General features: G+C 45.0%; 1 protein-coding gene across 6 annotated transcripts in view; it reads right to left on the reverse strand.

The window, feature by feature from the left end:
• The window catches only part of PDZD2 (PDZ domain containing 2), a 397,356-nt gene that overhangs the window by 268,361 nt on the left and 111,818 nt on the right, over positions 1 to 17,177 (reverse strand). The window contains exon 2 of one of the 6 annotated variants that reach the window (XM_043488424.1): positions 16,662 to 16,744. The exons of the other annotated variants lie outside the window; for them this stretch is intronic. The gene's annotated coding sequence lies outside the window, so the exon portion shown is untranslated. The remainder of the gene's footprint in view (positions 1 to 16,661; positions 16,745 to 17,177) is intronic. 6 annotated transcript variants of the gene reach the window in all.

A 17,177-nucleotide genomic window follows, 5' to 3' on the forward strand; every position in this document is an offset into this window, starting at 1 on the left:
TTTGGATAGCAGCCATCCTGACTGGCGTGTAATGGTACCTCATTGTGGTTTTGATTTGCATTTCTCTAATAATGAGTGAAGTTGAGCATCTTTTCATGTGTTTGTTAGCCATCTGTATGTCTTCTTTGGAGAAATGTCTGTTTAGTTCTTTGGCCCATTTATTGATTGGGTCATTTATTTTTCTGGAATTGAGCTGCAGGAGTTGCTTGTATATTTTTGAGATTAATCCTTTGTCTGTTTCTTCATTTGCTATTATTTTCTCCCAATCTGAGGGCTGTCTTTTCACCTTACTTATAGTTTCCTTTGTAGTGCAAAAGCTTTTAAGTTTCATTAGGTCCCATTTGTTTAGTTTTGCTTTTATTTCCAATATTCTGGGAGGTGGGTCATAGAGGATCTTGCTGTGATTTATCTTGCTTTGCGACCCCATGGACTGCAGCACGCCAGGTCTCCCTGTCCATCACCAACTCCCAGAGTTTACTCAAACTCATGTCCATTGAGTCAGTGATGCCACCCAACCATCTCATCCTCTGTTGTCCTCTTCTCCTCCTGCCTTCAATCTTTCCCAGCATCAAGGTCTTTTCAAATGAGTCGGCTCTTTGTGTCAGGTGCCCAAAGTATTGGAGCTTCAGCTTCAGCATCAGTCCTTCCAATGAATATTCAGGACTGATTTCCTTTAGGATGGACTGGTTGGATCTCCTTGCAGTCCAAGGCACTCTCAAGAGTCTTCTCCAACATCACAGTTCAAAAGCATCAATTCTTCTGCACTCAGCTTTCTTTATAGTCCAACTCTCACATCCATACATAACTACTGAGAAAACCATAACCTTGACTAGATGGACCTTTGTTGGCAAAGTAATGCCTGTGCTTTTTAATATGCTCTCTAGGTTGGTCATAACTTTTCTTCCAAGGAGTAAGCGTCTTTTAATTTCATGGCTGCAATCACCATCTGCAGTGATTTTGTAGCCCCCCAAAATAAAGTCTGCCACTGTTTCTACTGTCTCCCCATCTATTTGCCATGAAGTGATGGGACTGCATGCCATGATCTTTGTTTTTTGAATGTTGAGCTTTAAGACAACTTTTTCACTCTCCTCTTTCACTTTCATCAAAAGGCTCTTTAGTTCTTCTTCACTTTCTGCCATAATGGTGGTGTCATCTGCATATCTGAGATTATCAGTATTTCTCCGGGCAATCTTGATTCCAGCTTGTGCTTCATCCAGTCCAGCTTTCTCATGATGTACTCTGCATATATCTAGAGAAGCACCAAATCCCTTCATGGTAACATCAGATCCTCATGACTAACAACAAACCTTTTGTAAAATGAGTCCGTCATGGTATTGAACTCCCCCTTCACCAAAACTGTATATATTGACTTTCCCCCACTGCAGCTGGGGAGCAGTCTCTCAGAGCTATCTGAGGTGCTGCCTCCTGGGCTGCAGTCCTTACTTTGCCCCAAATAAAACTTAAGTCACAATTCTCAAGTTGTACATCTTTTTTAGTCGACACCATGAACATATAGCATGCATATAATACGTTCCTCAAGCTCACTGGATTTATTCTTTTTTAATGAGCACCTTACAGTTATTTCTTTCAGAGCAACTGTACTTTTTTAGATGCTTCTAGTGTTTAGACTTTTGGGTAAATAATCTTACTATATTTAAATTTTTAGCAACCAATTGCATAGAATCTGACCTCATTGTTAATTAAAAACGACTCTATTTTCTAACAACCAGTGATACACTCTCCCATTGTTGTTGCTCAATTGCCCAGTTGTGTCCGACTCTTTGCAACCCTGTGGACTGCAGCACACCAGGCCTCCTGTCCTTCATCTGCTGAAGTTTGCCCAAGTTCATGTCCACTGCATCGGTGATGCCATTCAGCCCATCTCATCCTCTGATGCCCTCTTCTCCTTCTGCCCTCAATCTTTCCCATTGGCTAACTGTAGGTCCCCAGGCAAGTCTTTTAGCATCTTTGGAGCTCAGTTTCCTTATCTGTTAAATGAGGCAGTTCTATTAAGTTTCCTTCCAGTTCCAGCACCTTGTTGGACATTGGAGCTGAGTTAGCAAGTCGGATGGAGTTGCTAGCTTCATTAAGAAGCATGTATACAACACATGGAAGTTTTAAACTGCTGAAAAGATAGGCCAAATTGCTTTATCAGATTTTGAGTGTTTGCCAAGAGAAAGGGGCGGGGGGCGGGGGGTGCTGGGTGGTTTACATTCACGTGCTTGTAACCACAGTTCTTACGGAAGATAAGAAGAAATTATAGCCTACTGAATAAAAGCTCCCTGGAGCAGCAGAAAGAACCAACTTTCAGGAAGAGGGAAGGAACTTGCCTGGGATGGGTGGGTGTGGGGCATGAGGGCCATGGAACAAGAGGAAATCCGGTGTTTCCATTGAGGACCTGCAGACTTTCCAATTTGGCAAAAGCTTAAGTTGTGCACAGACCGGCCTCTACTCCCTCCCCTCCCAGACTGCTTGCAGGAGTCCAGGCTGGAGGGCCTGGTGCAAGGACAGAATCCTCAGAGGAAACCAAGAGATCACAGAGCACAAAGGTTCAGCCCCTGTGCCTCTCTGAGAAGCAGCCCCTTTTCCCAGGCTTCACTGTGGGAAAGGTTCAGACAATGGTCATGAGAAGGCGAGTCAACATCCATGGAGTGACAGGAAAGGAATCCTCATTTGACCTCTTGCAGGCAGAACACCAGAATTAAGGGAAGATTGTGAAGGCGTGTGATACACCAGTCCCTGGGCTCACAATGACCCCCAAGGCTGCTCGTGCGCCGTCCTGGCCTTTAAAGGGCAGTGAAACCAAGCAGGAACCTGTGGGACCCTCCAGCATACAAAAGCCTTTCCGTGTCCCCAATTCTTATTTGTAGGGAAAAGGCATCGGCCTTCTAGACCTTCCCTGAGTTTCAGAGGGCAGATTCAAACAGTTAATAATTAGAACAATAGAGTCACAGGACTCAGAGTTCCTCCTGAAGGAACATACATAACAATCTGATAGAAATCTCTGAGTTCTTCTACGGGAACTAGGGCCCCACCCAGAGGGAGGATGGGAACTTCAGGCTGAGTACAAGTCTGGACCCCAGACTGGTTGGAACCAGAAGGCTGATGATTTAGATTCCTAGAGCACCACCCAGGTACCTCCCCACCGACCAATCAGAGGAAGGTCATACACCCCACAGCCTTTAGACTCTTTTGAGCATGAATCACCCATTCTCCTTGCTTGGCCTTGCAATAAACCGTTCCCGCTCCAAACTCTGTCTGTGTGTGTCATGAGGCACACGAACTTGGGTTCAACAACAGTGGGTGTGTTTCCAGAATTGCCCCAGGTCTTTGCTCAAAACCAGCGAATCCCCATCTTTAGCAGGAGCTAACATAAATCTTTATAAGGGCTTCTCTGGTGGCTCAGATGGTACAGAATCTGCCTGCAATGCGGGAAATCCAAGTTTGATCCCTGGGTTGGGAAGATCGCCTGAAGAAGGGAATGAATGGCAACCCATTCTAGTATCCTTGCCTGGAGAATTCCATGGACAGAGGAGCCTGGCGAGCTACAGTTCATGGGGTTGCAAAGAGTCACACGTGACTGATGACTAACACACAGAATATAAATCTTTAAGTTAAAGGGTTCAGAGATAAGACCAACAACAACAAAAAAAAACAGATGGAACCAGCTGGGACCAAGATGGTGACCAATCTGACCTCCAACAGACCTTGAGTCTCATCATATGTTAACCTTACTATATTAGCATGTGAAATTGAGTGTTTCCTGCCATGTCAGTAAAAAAGGATGTCATAGCCATCAGTGATTTTGGGCTTCCAAATGTGAATTTCTGAGCCCTGAGAGTGCCCAAAAAGGAGAACAATGCCTGCAATCCAGCAGCTGTCCTTTGCAGCCACTCTAAGGATGTGAAAAACCAAGAAGCAGGATGCTGGCCTCAGATAGCTGAGATGCATATGAAAGGAATGATTTCAGTAAGCCCAGACACTTGCATCTTCCCATATGTAGAACAGCGCTAAATTCCTTAATTTGAGATATCTGGCTTTCCTTAATTAACAACAATCTTTGATGTGAACATCATCTGAAGACTACTTGCCTCCCTTGTTGCAAACTTTTGTCTAACCTGATCCTTCCCCAGCCCCAGAACCCACCCCCCACCACAGAACATCTCCCTCCCAACCCCCAACAATTTTCTCAGGGTCACTTTGAGAACCTGTCTTCGGGGTTTGAAGTCCTAAAAATTCCCACCAAATAAAAGATAACTTTCAATTTCTATGTGGTGACTATCTTTTAAGTCAACAAGCATATTAAATGGACATTAAGAATCAGAAAAAAATTAGTAAGAGGGTGGCACTCCACTACTTTCAGAAAACCCTACCCCTTCCTTGGTTAGACTAGTGTATATGCCTCTCCACCATCAGCCTCACTCCTCTGCCTTTTGTCTTCATTCTTGAAAATTCAATCTCTCGCACCACATGGATGAAAAGTTCATCTGTGAACTTAGTCCACTTTCTCCATTGCTTAGCCACTGAGTAACACTTGTGCTGTGTGGATCTCAGCTTCAGTTTCGTTATTCAGCTGCTTGAACCAGGATGGGAAAAGAGCCCTCTGCCTGGCAGGGAAGAGAGCCTCAGCCAGGCTAGGGCCTGAGCAGGGTCCAGAGGACTTAATTCCATAACAGGAGAAAAGTGAAGTAGAGAGAAAGTAAGACCAAAGGTTGTAGAAATGGAAAGGAAACAAGCCAGAAGTCATCGAATATTCACACTCTACTCTGGGTGCGATGGCCTTAGGGAGAAGCCTGGGGAAACGAAGAGGTGGGACCCCCTGTCTAAGATCCTGCCGATGCCGGGTCTGTGCTAACGTCCAGGGGCATGTGCACGGTTAAAAGGTGTGGCTGGAGAAAGCCACCGGTAGGCCAGGGAGACACCACCTGGTGATCCTGATCTTGGTCAACCTCCCACCATCCATTTCTTCAGGCTGCAAGGCTCGGAAACATGAATTCTGTGAGCACATTGGAAGATATGGACATACAGTTCCCAGCAAGGATGCTCATTTATTAACTTTCAGTTGGAAAGATAGTTATTAAGTGGGCAGGATGCTTGCATCAACCTGATCAATGCCTGTTTTCCCTGAAGGCAGGAGGCAGAGAGGAAGGCAAACTTCCGAACAAGGGGAACCAGGTGAGCATAGGAGGACTCTCCTGCTAAGGCACTCTTTCCTGCTCCCACCTGCGCTTAGACAAGGAAACCGTCCACAGAGCCAAGACTGTCCTTCCCAACATCTGAAAAGGTATCACCCACATCTGGCTCCTGGAGGGTTTTTTCCCTACTCTCTACACTAACTACAGCCCTTCGATTTACACCCTTTTCTCCCAACCACAGAGTGGCTTCCCAGGTGGATCAGTGGTAAAAAATCAGCCTGCCAAGCAGGAGACGTGCATTTCATTCCTGTGTTAGGAAGATGCCCTGGAGAAGAAAATGGCAACCCATTCCAGTGTTCTTGCCTGGGCAATCTCATGGACACAGGAGCCTGGCTGGCTACAGTCCATGGGGTTGCAAAAGAGTCAGATACGGCTTAGCAACTAAACTCCTAACCACATACCACAACATCAGTATGGTATGATTTCTGTTTTTTTAATTATGAGTGAAATAATATTTTAGTCCATCCTCCCCAAGATTCCTGTGATTCTATATGTTTTTATGGACAATTTCCTAACTTGGGTATTCCTGAGACTGGCTATTCAACTGTGTATGATGTAATTTACTAGTTTAATTCTCAACATAGAAATTTGTCTTCTTTATTTCTAATGTAAGGGTTGCAGGACAGGGGTCTCACTGTTGCCCCCAGGAACCAAGGAAACCTTCCAGATTTAACCAAACTACAGGGGGGTCATGAAGCCATCACTCAGCAGGCCCTCCACAGCACAGCTGTGATCTGCCCAGACTGGTGCGCGGGAGAGCTTGGGCGAAGTGAGGGCAGGAGGGATGGAACCAAAATCACAAGGAAAAAACCAGGGGAGTCAATGTTCTCCTCGTTGTCTTGACCCAGAGCCCTGCCGAGGAGCCTTATGCTGCTGAGATTCCAGACGGCTTGAGCAGTTCCCTGAGGCCCAGTGGCAGCATCCCTGCTCCACAGATGGGGGAACAGATTGACGAGGGACCTGTGATTCGGTCGGCAGGCAGAGAGCTAGGTGTCCATGACGTCACCCGGCAGACTCTCACTTGGGATTGGAAGCAGGTTCTCAGCCATCAGGCAGGGCCTCTTGCCAGAAAAACTGGAACCAAAAACTCCTTTGTGATTCTCTGCATTGGAGGAAATGCTTTGGGAGACCTGTAGATGGCTGGGTCCATTACGGGTTTAATGCTTCAGGACAGTAATCTAGTCTCCCCACAGCTAAGCCTGCAGAGATATGTGCTGTGGGAAAGATGCTCTGAGGTACCCTGCTGAAGTGGGGAATTATCAAGATTAGCAAAACGGCCATTACTGCCACCCACCACGTTCCACTGAAGCACTTCCAACACGCTTTAAGCATCCTGGTCATTCCCTCTGCGAAGCTGAGTACGTGCCAAGTCAGACTCTAAAGGAATCCTGTGAAAATAACTGAGGACCTGTTCTCAACTTGAAATCGCAAGTCTCTTTGCCTGAGGAGGTGATTAAAAACTTGTCCCACCTCCCCACGCAGACACTCTTGCCCCCTGTCTGGCCGCCCCCTGCCGTGGACTCTGCTCTTTCCTGCTCTGTCTTGTTACCATTCCTGTTCTCTGCTCTCCAAGTCTCTCTCCATTTTGCCTCACACCCAAGTTCTTTCCCATGACTCTTATGACCAGAAAAGAAATGGAAAGGAAGATGCCTGTGCTCCTGAGGTTCTTGGGTTCTACAAGGTAAACAAGATTAAGCCAATGAGCATTCCTCAGGGATGAATCATTTGTTCATTCACTCATACTTTTAACAAATATTTATTGACTGTAATAAACAAAGGGACTCCTTATCCACAGGAACTTAAAATCTGAAGCAGTCTTCCGTAGCTGGGCCCAGTGTCAGAATCACTGGAAGCCACGGTAGTTTTCAGATATCTGCATTTTTAACCAGTGAGAGTCGCTCAGTCGTGTCCGACTCTTTGCAATGTTATGGACTATACAGTCAATGGAATTCTCCAGGTCAGAATGCTGGAGTGGGTAGCTGTTCCCTTCTCCAGGGGATCTTCCCTATCCAGGGATTGAACCAAGGTTTCCCACATCGCAGGCGGATTCTTTACCAGATGAGCATGAGGGAAGCCCAAGAATACTGGAGTGGGTAGCCTATCCCTTCTCCAGCAGATCTTCCTGACCCAGAAATCGAACCAGGGTCTCCTGCACTGCAGGTGGATTCTTTACCAACTGTGCTATCAGGGAGGCCTTATTGAGCATTTCATGAAAGCCCCCTCATTTCATTTTTAACAAGTGTTTCAGGTAATTCTGAGGTAATAGTGCCTTGAAACTATTTGTTGAGTAGAACAAGAGGTTCCACTACACCATGACTCAGAATGGGACCACGGGAAGAAAGTCAACCCCATCTAGATGTTTCAGGAGCCCCCTCATTTCTTATCCATGTAGGGATGCTAGATTTAGCAAATAAGAATATATAGTACTCCATGAAAGGATGCTATCATCACTAGTTATTAGAGAAATGCAAATCAAAACTACAGTGAGGTATTACTTCACACCAGTCAGAATGGCTGTTATTAAAAACTCTACAAATAACAAACACTGGAGAGGGTGTGGAGAAAAGGGAATCCTCCTACACTGTAGGTGGGAATGTACATTGGTGCAGCTACTACAGAGAACAGTATGGAAGTTTCTTAAAAAATGAACAGTCTAGTCACCATATGATCCAACAATCCCATTTCTCCTTGCAGTCCAAGTGATTGGGATCTCCTTGCAGTCCAAGCGACTCTCAAGAGTCTTCTCCAACACCACAGTTCAAAAGCATCAATTCTTTGGTGCTCAGCTTTCTTTATAGTCCAACTCTCACATCCATACATGACTACTGGGAAAACCATAGCTTTGACCATATGGACCTTTGTTGGCAAAGTAATATCTCTGCTTTTTCATATGCTGTCTAGGTTTGTCATAGCTTTTCTTCCAAGGAGCGAGTGTCTTTTAATGTCATGGCTGCAGTCACCATCTGCAGTGATTTTAGAGCCCAAGAAAATAAAGTCTGTCACTGTTTCCATTGTTACCCCATGTATTTGCCATGAAGTGATGGGACCAGATCTTAGTTTTTTGAATGTTGAGTTTGAAGCCAGCTTTTTCATTCTCCTCTTTCACTTTCATCAAGAGGCTCTTTAGTTCTTCTTTACTTTCTGCCATAAGGGTGGTGTCATCTGCATATCTGAGGTTATTGGTATTTCTCCCAGCAATCTTGATTCCAGTTTGTGCTTCTTCCAGCCCAGCGTTTCTCATGATGTACTCTGCATAGAAGTTAAGTAAGCAGGGTGACAATATACAGCCTTGACGTACTCCTTTGCCAATTTGGAGCCAGTGTGTTGTTTCATGTCCGGTTCTAATGTTGCTTCTTGACCTGCACACAGATTTCTCAGGAGGTGGGTCATGTGCTCTAGTACTCCCATCTCTTGAAGAATTTTCCACAGTTTGTTGTGATCCACACAGTCAAAGACTTTGGCATAGTCAATAAAGCAAAAGTAGGTGTTTTCTGGAATTCTCTTGCTTTTTCTATGATCCAACAGATGTTGGAAATTTGATCTCTGGTTCCTCTGCCTTTTCTAAATCCAGCTTGAACATCTGTGAGTTCTCAGTTCATGTACTGTTGAAGCCTGGCTTAGAGAATTTTGAGCATTACTTTACTAGCATGTGAGATGAGTGCAATTGTGCGGTAGTTTGAACATTCCATGGCATTGCCTTTCTTGGGTTTTGGCCAAGTGTGTAGTATATCTTAATATATGGTTAGATAGCATCACCGACTCAATGGACATGAATTTCAGCAAACTGGGAGATAGTGAAGGACAGGGAAGCCTGATGTGCTGCAGTCTATGGGGTCTCAAAGAGTTAGACATGACTTAGTGACTGAGCAAGAACAATGCAATATTTGGGACATACTTATACTAAAATTGTACTCATTGTTTATCTGATTTTCAGGTTTAACTAGACATTCTGTATTTTACATGGCAAACCTATACCTACCCCATCTCAAAGTGAAGATCTTAGTCTTTGACCTGCATGCCTCCTCTGCCCTACGTCAATCAGTCCTACCCAGCATCTCTGCTCCTGCCTCAACAGGCCTTTCACTTCCTTCAGGATGCAAACACCACCCATGGGCCAGGGCCACCCACACTAGGCAGGCAGTGTGAATGAGTCAGCCCCGAACCACAGTTCATCACGCTACTTAGGGAAACTTCTCTTCCCGGCTCCCTGTCACCTCACCCTCTGGTGTCAGGTGCCCAACCTGTTACTCCCAGACTAGATGCCTTCCTTGAAAGCCCCTACTTGCCTGAACTCTGTAAATACTGGTCCTCTCTGGCCACCTGACCACTCATCTCATATGGAACAACTGTGTTGTAAAGATGAAAGGAGACAAGGAATAAAGAGAATTTTGATGTAAACACAAGAACTACCCTACCTGTGATTGTCAAACCATGGTCTTACGACCACAATCTTGGGTAGATTTACAACCATGACTGCTCTGATTTTATCAGTTCATTTATTTTTCTAGGTTAGACTTTATTTGAATGCAGTAACTAAAAAACTGAAAGTCACTAGACTATACAGTTGGCAACCAACTCTGTGGCTTGTTTTGAGTTGGAGGGGGCACAGTTGACTATCTACCCAGCATCCATTCCTTCTTTTTCACTCGCTAACAGAATTATGATTTTGTTCAGGGATTCATCCATAAAGTAGGTGCCTCAGCTCTAAAGATGGATCTAACTGATCACTGGTAACACCCTCCCCTGGCCAGCAATGGTTTCAGGAATGGGCAGGTGACCCAATACTGTCATTGAGTCATGAGGTGAAACTTTCCAGGGGTCTTCTAGAAAACCTCACCTAACTCCCAAGACAAAGTGCCAAGAAGTGCTGGTCCCTCTTCTTCCTCTGGATACCGTCAGGACTGGGTTGGATGGCTAGATTGATGTTGCCATCTTGATATTAGCCTGAAATGAAGCTTGATGCTGAGGAAGGCAGAATGAGAGGGACAACAGAACTGGGACCTTGAAGACACTGTGGACACTGGAGAACCACTGAATATCCTTCCTCTTGAAGCTGGTTTGGATAGGATCCTTACTATCTGTGTATGCACTTGGAGCTTCTATTAAAAGGGAATGTCGAAGGCAGACATTTAAAATTCTTAGATTCGCAGCAATAAAGGTGGATCACCCGTCCCTTCTTCCATCCAAAGGGCAGACATTTGCTCATCCTTATTTGTCTATGAATATTGCCCACAGTAGGAGTGGAATTGATTAGCTTTCCCTTTTCTATGAGTTTGAATAAAAATAGCTCTAGTTTAATGTTTGTTGATGAACTGTTGAAAGTAAGTTTACTCCTCCCTCAGGTGAAACCTCCATATTTAAGCATCTTCAGATCCACAAGAAACAGCATGTGATGTCTGAACTGACATACATTTTTCTCTGGAGCACAGGCAGAGGCCAGAGTCCCTCAGGCATCTTTAAGGTGCTGAAACCCACAGCTCATGGGCAGAGCTCTGGGCCAACTATATCACATTCTACTCTTAATGTCCTTGACTTTTCCTGCACCCTTCACCTCCTCTGAGTGTTGAGCTAGCCCCCTGGCTTGGGGCTCCCACTTTGTAAACTCTACCCATGCTGCCTTCTCCTGTTTCAAGCATTTCCATAAACCTATACATCAGTTCTTCAGAAGAGGGCTGACTCTGGGCTGTTGACTCTGAAAAAGTGCGTGTGCTTCTCAGGGATTCCAAAATAGTACAGTAAAGCCACTAGAAACTAATGACATCTTAAATCCACCAGCAAGGACACAACTAAAGGAGTGAATGGCGCCAAGCCAGGGGCTCTTATTTGAATATGGATAAGACATAGACACAGTAAAGGAGGAAAAGAAAATACAATATTGGATTAATCATGGACACTAATAAAAACCAACACATGAAACTGGCAAGAGGATAAAAACAGACATACCAAAGCGAGGCCAATTCATTCCATAAATATTTACTGAGTGCCTACTACCCTGTGCCAGGCATGACCACAAGTTGCTAAAAATACAAACTAAGTTCTGTTTCTGCCCTCAAGAGATCCCCAGTTTTCCTAGGGACAGACACATAAATAATTTAAGATAAATCTTAAAGAATGAAAGAATTCACAAAATGGGAAGTGGGGGAGGTAGGAGTCATATACACAAGCCAATTCATATGGAATTCTCAGAGTAAACACGCAGGCTTTGTATTCAGGCAAAAAAGTGGTGGCATAGAGAGAGTGGGGGCTGGAGGGTGAGGCTGCTTGTGTTTGACCTTCCCTCCTGTTCCAAGGAATTTGACCTTCCACACGTAGCCAATGGATTTTGGTTGTTTGGGGGGTGAGTGGGGGACTATTTATATAATTATTTAAGCAAGGAAAAGATACCACCAAATTTGTGATTTCATTCTAAAGAAGTATCAATATGCAAAAACGTTCACTAAAATATGTGAAGAAGAAGTTGTTTTGAATATTTTCATTCCTAAACAATCTCTTTGAGGGATATTCACAAAAATGATAACTGTTTTTACCTCAAGGAAGTTAAGTCCATGAGTGGTTTTTCACCTTTGAACATCTGCATGTTTTAAATTCTTGTGAACATATATTACGTTGATGATTTTTTAAATGTGTGTGTGTGTTTAGAGATACGGATGGCATTTTTATAGACGGAGACTAGCCATCAGGAAGGCCTATTACAAGACTGTCCTCATGGTTCAGGTGTGGTATATGAACATCTGGATCAAGGCAGGGGGGATCAGGTGGGAGAAGCTTCTTGGGCCAGAGGCAGAGTTGCCCAGTCTAGGTGACCACTTAGTAACAGGTTGGTGGGGAAAGGGATAAAGGAGTCAGAGATGACCCAAGGAATTGGACAGACCTGGGGCTAGAAGAAGTCAGGGTTCGACTTCTTCCTTCACTGACTCAATGGACATGAGTTTGAGCAAACTCCAGGAGATAGTGAAGGACAGGGAAGCCTGGCATGCTGCAGTCTATGAGGTCATGAAGTGTTGGACACGACTTAACAACTGAACAACAAATATTCACACTACAGAGGTGGAGGCCAAGGTTAAGCCTTCCCTTCATAGAACTGCAGCAATGGACTCCCACTGGCCCATGGCCCACTTACAACATCCCACTGCCCACACCTACCCAGTCTTACCTGGAAACTCCCTGTCTGAACTCACCAGACCTGCCTGGGAGAGCCAGGTTTATTATCAGAAGCTCACAAAGCTCAGCCTCCTTGAAGGCAATTAAAACTCCAGTGTGGGAGAGCTTTGGCACCAACTATTTTTTCCACCTAGCTGACTCTTACCGTAGATGTAATAGTCCACCAGCTCAACGTGGAGCCAAGTGGGCGATGAAAACACCCTCTGCTGCTGTCTGAGTGCAGCCCTCCACTCCCTCTGCCCCTTGCAATTTCCCAAAGCTCCCATTCAACAAGGAAAACATGGGCTTGATTAGTGGGTTTGACATGGGCCAAACAGTTGCAGTCCATTCTCATCTGACAGACAGGAGGAGCACCAATTTCCGTCCAAAAAAGAAAAAAAAAAAAAAAAAGAGTGACAAGGCTAGAGCTGAGCTGGCTGGGCCAAGGAGGAGGATTGCAAAGGAGAAAATTGCCTCCATTAAGTCAAATCCGTCCTGGGAGGATGGGCTGCAGAATCAGTTCCAGGTCACCATTTGCATGATCACATTAATCTGTCTTTTTTTTTTTTCCAACTACATTTTTATTCCTGCCACCTAATAAAGTTCGGGTCTACTCCCCACTCACATAAGGATTGCCAGAACATGAGAAATAGGCAAATTCTAACTGTAGGCACCATTTACAACTAGTGGCATAGAAAGTGATCCAGCTCTAAATTCCAAAAAGAAAACAGTACTGTTTCAAAAAATAGGTAATTTGATAAAGACAACTTTCAATAGTTTAAGCATCAGGACTTTTGCCCTATATTGTGAGGGAGGCAAGACTAATTAGAAAACAAAACTTGGTCAGTGGTGTGCTCTTGCTGGTCCCCAAAAGCTGAATGGTAAATTACTAGGAATTTTGCAAGCTGGTTGACATCACATTGGTAGTTGGAAATCAGCTATGGTGGAAGCACCTATACCACGGAAATTGGCAAATGCTCTAATTGTGACGGCCTCTCCTCTCAGTTCAGTTCAGTCGCTCAGTCCTGTCCGACACTTTGTGACCCCATGAATCGCAGCACGCCAGGCCTCCCTGTCCTTCACCAACTCCCAGAGTTTACTCAAACTCATGTCCATCGAGTTGATGATGCCATCCAGCCATCTCATCCTCTGTCGTCCCTTTCTCCTCCTGCCCCCAATCCCTCCCAGCATCAGGGTCTTTTCCAATGAGTCAACTCTTCCCATGAGATGGCCAAAGTATTGGAGTTTCAGCTTCATCATCAGTCCTTCCAATGAACACCCAGGACTGATCTCCTTTAGGATGGACTGGCTGGATCTCCTTGCAGTCCAAGGGACTCTCAAGAGTCTTCTCCAACACCATAGTTCAAAAGCATCAATTTTTCAGTGCTCAGCTTTCTTCACAGTCCAACTCTCACATCCATACATGACCACTGGAAAAACCATAGCCTTGACCAGACAGACCTTTGTTGGCAAAGTAATGCCTCTGCTTTTTAATATGCTATCTAGGTTGGTCATAACTTTCCTTCCAAGGAGTAAGCGTCTTTTAATTTCATGGCTGCAGTCACCATCTGCAGTGATTTTGGAGCCCAAAAAAATAAAGTCCGGCAGTCATAAAACATTTACCAGTACAGAACTATGATCCTCTTTTAATTTAAAGGTCTATTTATATACACATTGGTGTGTGTGTGTGTGTGTGTGTGTGTGTAGGAGAAGGCAATGGCAACCCACTCCAGTACTCTTGCCTGGAAAATCCCATGGATAGAGGAGCCTGGTAGGCTGCAGTCCATGGGGTTGCAAAGAGTTGGACACAGCTGAGTGACTTCACTTTCACTTTTCACTTTCTTGCATTGGAGAAGGAAATGGCAACCCAGTCCAATGTTCTTGCCTGGAGAATCCTAGGGACGGCAGCGCCTGGTGGGCTGCTGTCTATGGGGTCGCACAGAGTCAGACACGACTGAAGCGACTTAGCAGCAGCAGTGTGTGTGTATATAAAAAGCCACAAAGTAAAATACCTAAAATATTAACTGTATTAATTCCAGGTTATGTGACTAACAAGTTCTTTTATCTTCTTTTACTTTATATTTTTCCTACAGTGAACATGTATTCCTCATATAATAACCAACCTTCTGGCAAAAGAAGCAGTTCCTTTCCCTTCAGAGCTCTCTGACTCACCCCCTTTCCTCTCCTTCCTTCTCTTTAAATTTCCTCCTTCTCTGACCTCCTGGGTTTTTATTGCCTGCGTAGGGTGCTGCTGAAATCCCAAACTACTCCCCTACTCCCAGGCAGGCAGAATGCCAAGTAATGAGGCCAGGTGAGTGGGTGTCGGGCTCCAGGTGCATGGAGCCCAAACTCAGCCACGGTTGAGGGGGCGGGGGCACTGGCTTCTGCCCTGGGCACAAAGCTGGTACTGGTGATTTAACAGAAGAGCAGTGACCAGCTGGGGAAATCAGCAATCTTGGCCCAGGTGACCCCACGCTCTGTAGATAGGACTACACCACCCCTTCAGGTATTCATATCTGCATTCACTCGCTGCATACTGACCATTCCAGTAGATTTACGGAGCAGGGCAACCCCTCTCAGAGTTCACAGGTAGTGCTTCACTGTCTCCTTGCTATGGTTGGGTGTTCTTTCAGTTTATCAGACATCAACCCACGCACGGAGAGCCCAAGTGATTTGCCCAAAGTCACTCATCCTGGAGCAGAGCTGGGACAACAGTCCAGGTATTAATATTGAAGTTCAGGTTTCCCCCCTTGATTATATCAAGTACATCAGAAGACTCTGAATTTCTGACTGTATATATTTTTGTTTTTTTTAAAAAGAATTTTGTGAATATATAGTGTAAGGGATTTCATTTATTTATTTTTTACCAACTGTGTAGTTTGAATGAAACTTGAGCTCCTGTTTTGGCGTGAGTAAAGAAGTCTAAGACAGACTTTTTGGATAAAGGAAAGGGTCTACTGACCCCTGACCCCAGCGGGACTTGGTTTTGGAACTTGAACTTGGTCTCTGTAAGAAGGTAAGATGCTACCATGTTTTCTCCTACTTTCTAATATTCCTTGTTTGAGAGACTTTTGAGTGTGGGGTAAATGCTGGTATTACTGCTGGTGTTGCTTCTCCACCACTTTCACTTTCTAATCCCACAGACTGGGAATCTCAACACCCACCTGCTGCCTCCAAACTCCCCACCTCCCACAAGGTTAGAGGGCTTGGTGCACAGAGGGCTCCCTAACACTCTGCGGGATCTCTTCAAGCAGACAGGGGACAATGTGTATGTCCACAGTGCAGTCCAGGTTTGGTTGAGGGCCTCTTGGTTCTGGTTACTCAGCTGGCCTGCAGAAACTTCTGGTTGGCCTGTGATTGGCAGAGAGACCAGACCCTGAGAAGAGGACTCCTTCCAAAATCAGGAGGGGGCTGCCCTGCAGGCAAAAGTGTCTAGAAACCCATGAGCAGCTTTAGAAGAAAGGCAGTGCTGATTTCAAAGTCTTGTTGACCAACCTGTGGGCTAGAAAGGATTTTAAAAATTTATCCGATATCTTTTAAGGCAGTCCCTGGGAGGTGAAGGAATCACCATGATATTTAAGACAGGGGCCATGTAGTTGGGGCTCTGGTACCCAGTCCTGCTCCCCTCAGTGCCAACTGGAGCACACCCACTTTTTTTTTTGATGTACATAGGGTTTTCTTAAGGACTTCCCTACAGCTCAAATGGTATAGAATCTGCCTGCAATGCAGGAAACCAGGGTTCAATCCCTGGGTTGGGAAGATCCTCTGGAGAAGGGAATGGCAACCCACTCCAGTGTTCTTGCCTAGAAAATCCCATAAACGGAGAAGCCTGGTGGGCTACAGTCCATGGGGTCGCAAAGAGTCAGACACGACTGAGCAACTAATCACACACACACACACACACACACACACACACAGGGTTTTCTTATCAAAATCTTCTTTATAGAAAGGGTTACAGTGCCTTAAACACAGTAAGTTTGAAAGTTAACTCCTCTAATATAACCACGTTGTTAAAGAGGTTGAAGAAACTAAGGCCCGGCAAGACAAAGTTCAGGCAGAAGTGAGTGGAAGAGTCAGGTCTTTCCACTCTACCCACAGCCACTCTTGCTTCAACCGTCCTTTGACTTGGCAGACTGTTGACCTTGGCTGCATGAAGCACTCATGTCTTTCTGGTCTACCACAGCCTTCGCTCTTGCCGGTGAGGAAATGATCTAATCGTTTTCAATTTTGGATCTGGCTCCACTACCTGCACTTGCCTGCTTGTTGACTTCGATTTCCTGTCTGTGGACCCTGGCCAATCCAACAGCAGACCTGCCAGATTCTTACCTCCACATCCTCTGCCTCTCCACACAATGCAAATCTACATCAACTTTGGTGGTCCTGGGAATTGCCAAAACACCTCCATTGACCTGGAAGGGAATAGACTGTAATCAACTCAGTGCCCTATACCTAGTCTGCCCTGACTCAATAAGCTTAGGGATGACAAGATAGCTATACACACATGATAAACACCAAAATATACTGCAGCATCCACCCACAGACTGAGACCCCCCACCAAGAGTTCTGAATAGTTACATGAATAATAAAAAAGTCACAGATAATCCCTATATCACTCTCTTATTTCCTCTTCTGTCGAATACACAGTGGCAGAACTTCATCTACTGTCACAGAGAGTCTCAATTTATGAACAACAAATACTTTAAACTCAAAGGTTATTCCCAAGCAGTCTCATTAAATCGTGCCTATTTGTCACAACCAAAGAATTCTTCCCTTTACAAACTGCATCACTGCAGCGTCTCCTTTAACAGCAAGCTTCTCTAATGATTCAACCATGCACTCTTC

The sequence above is a fragment of the Cervus canadensis genome, chromosome 16 (genome assembly GCF_019320065.1).
Source record: "Cervus canadensis isolate Bull #8, Minnesota chromosome 16, ASM1932006v1, whole genome shotgun sequence".
NCBI lineage: Eukaryota > Metazoa > Chordata > Mammalia > Artiodactyla > Cervidae > Cervus > Cervus canadensis.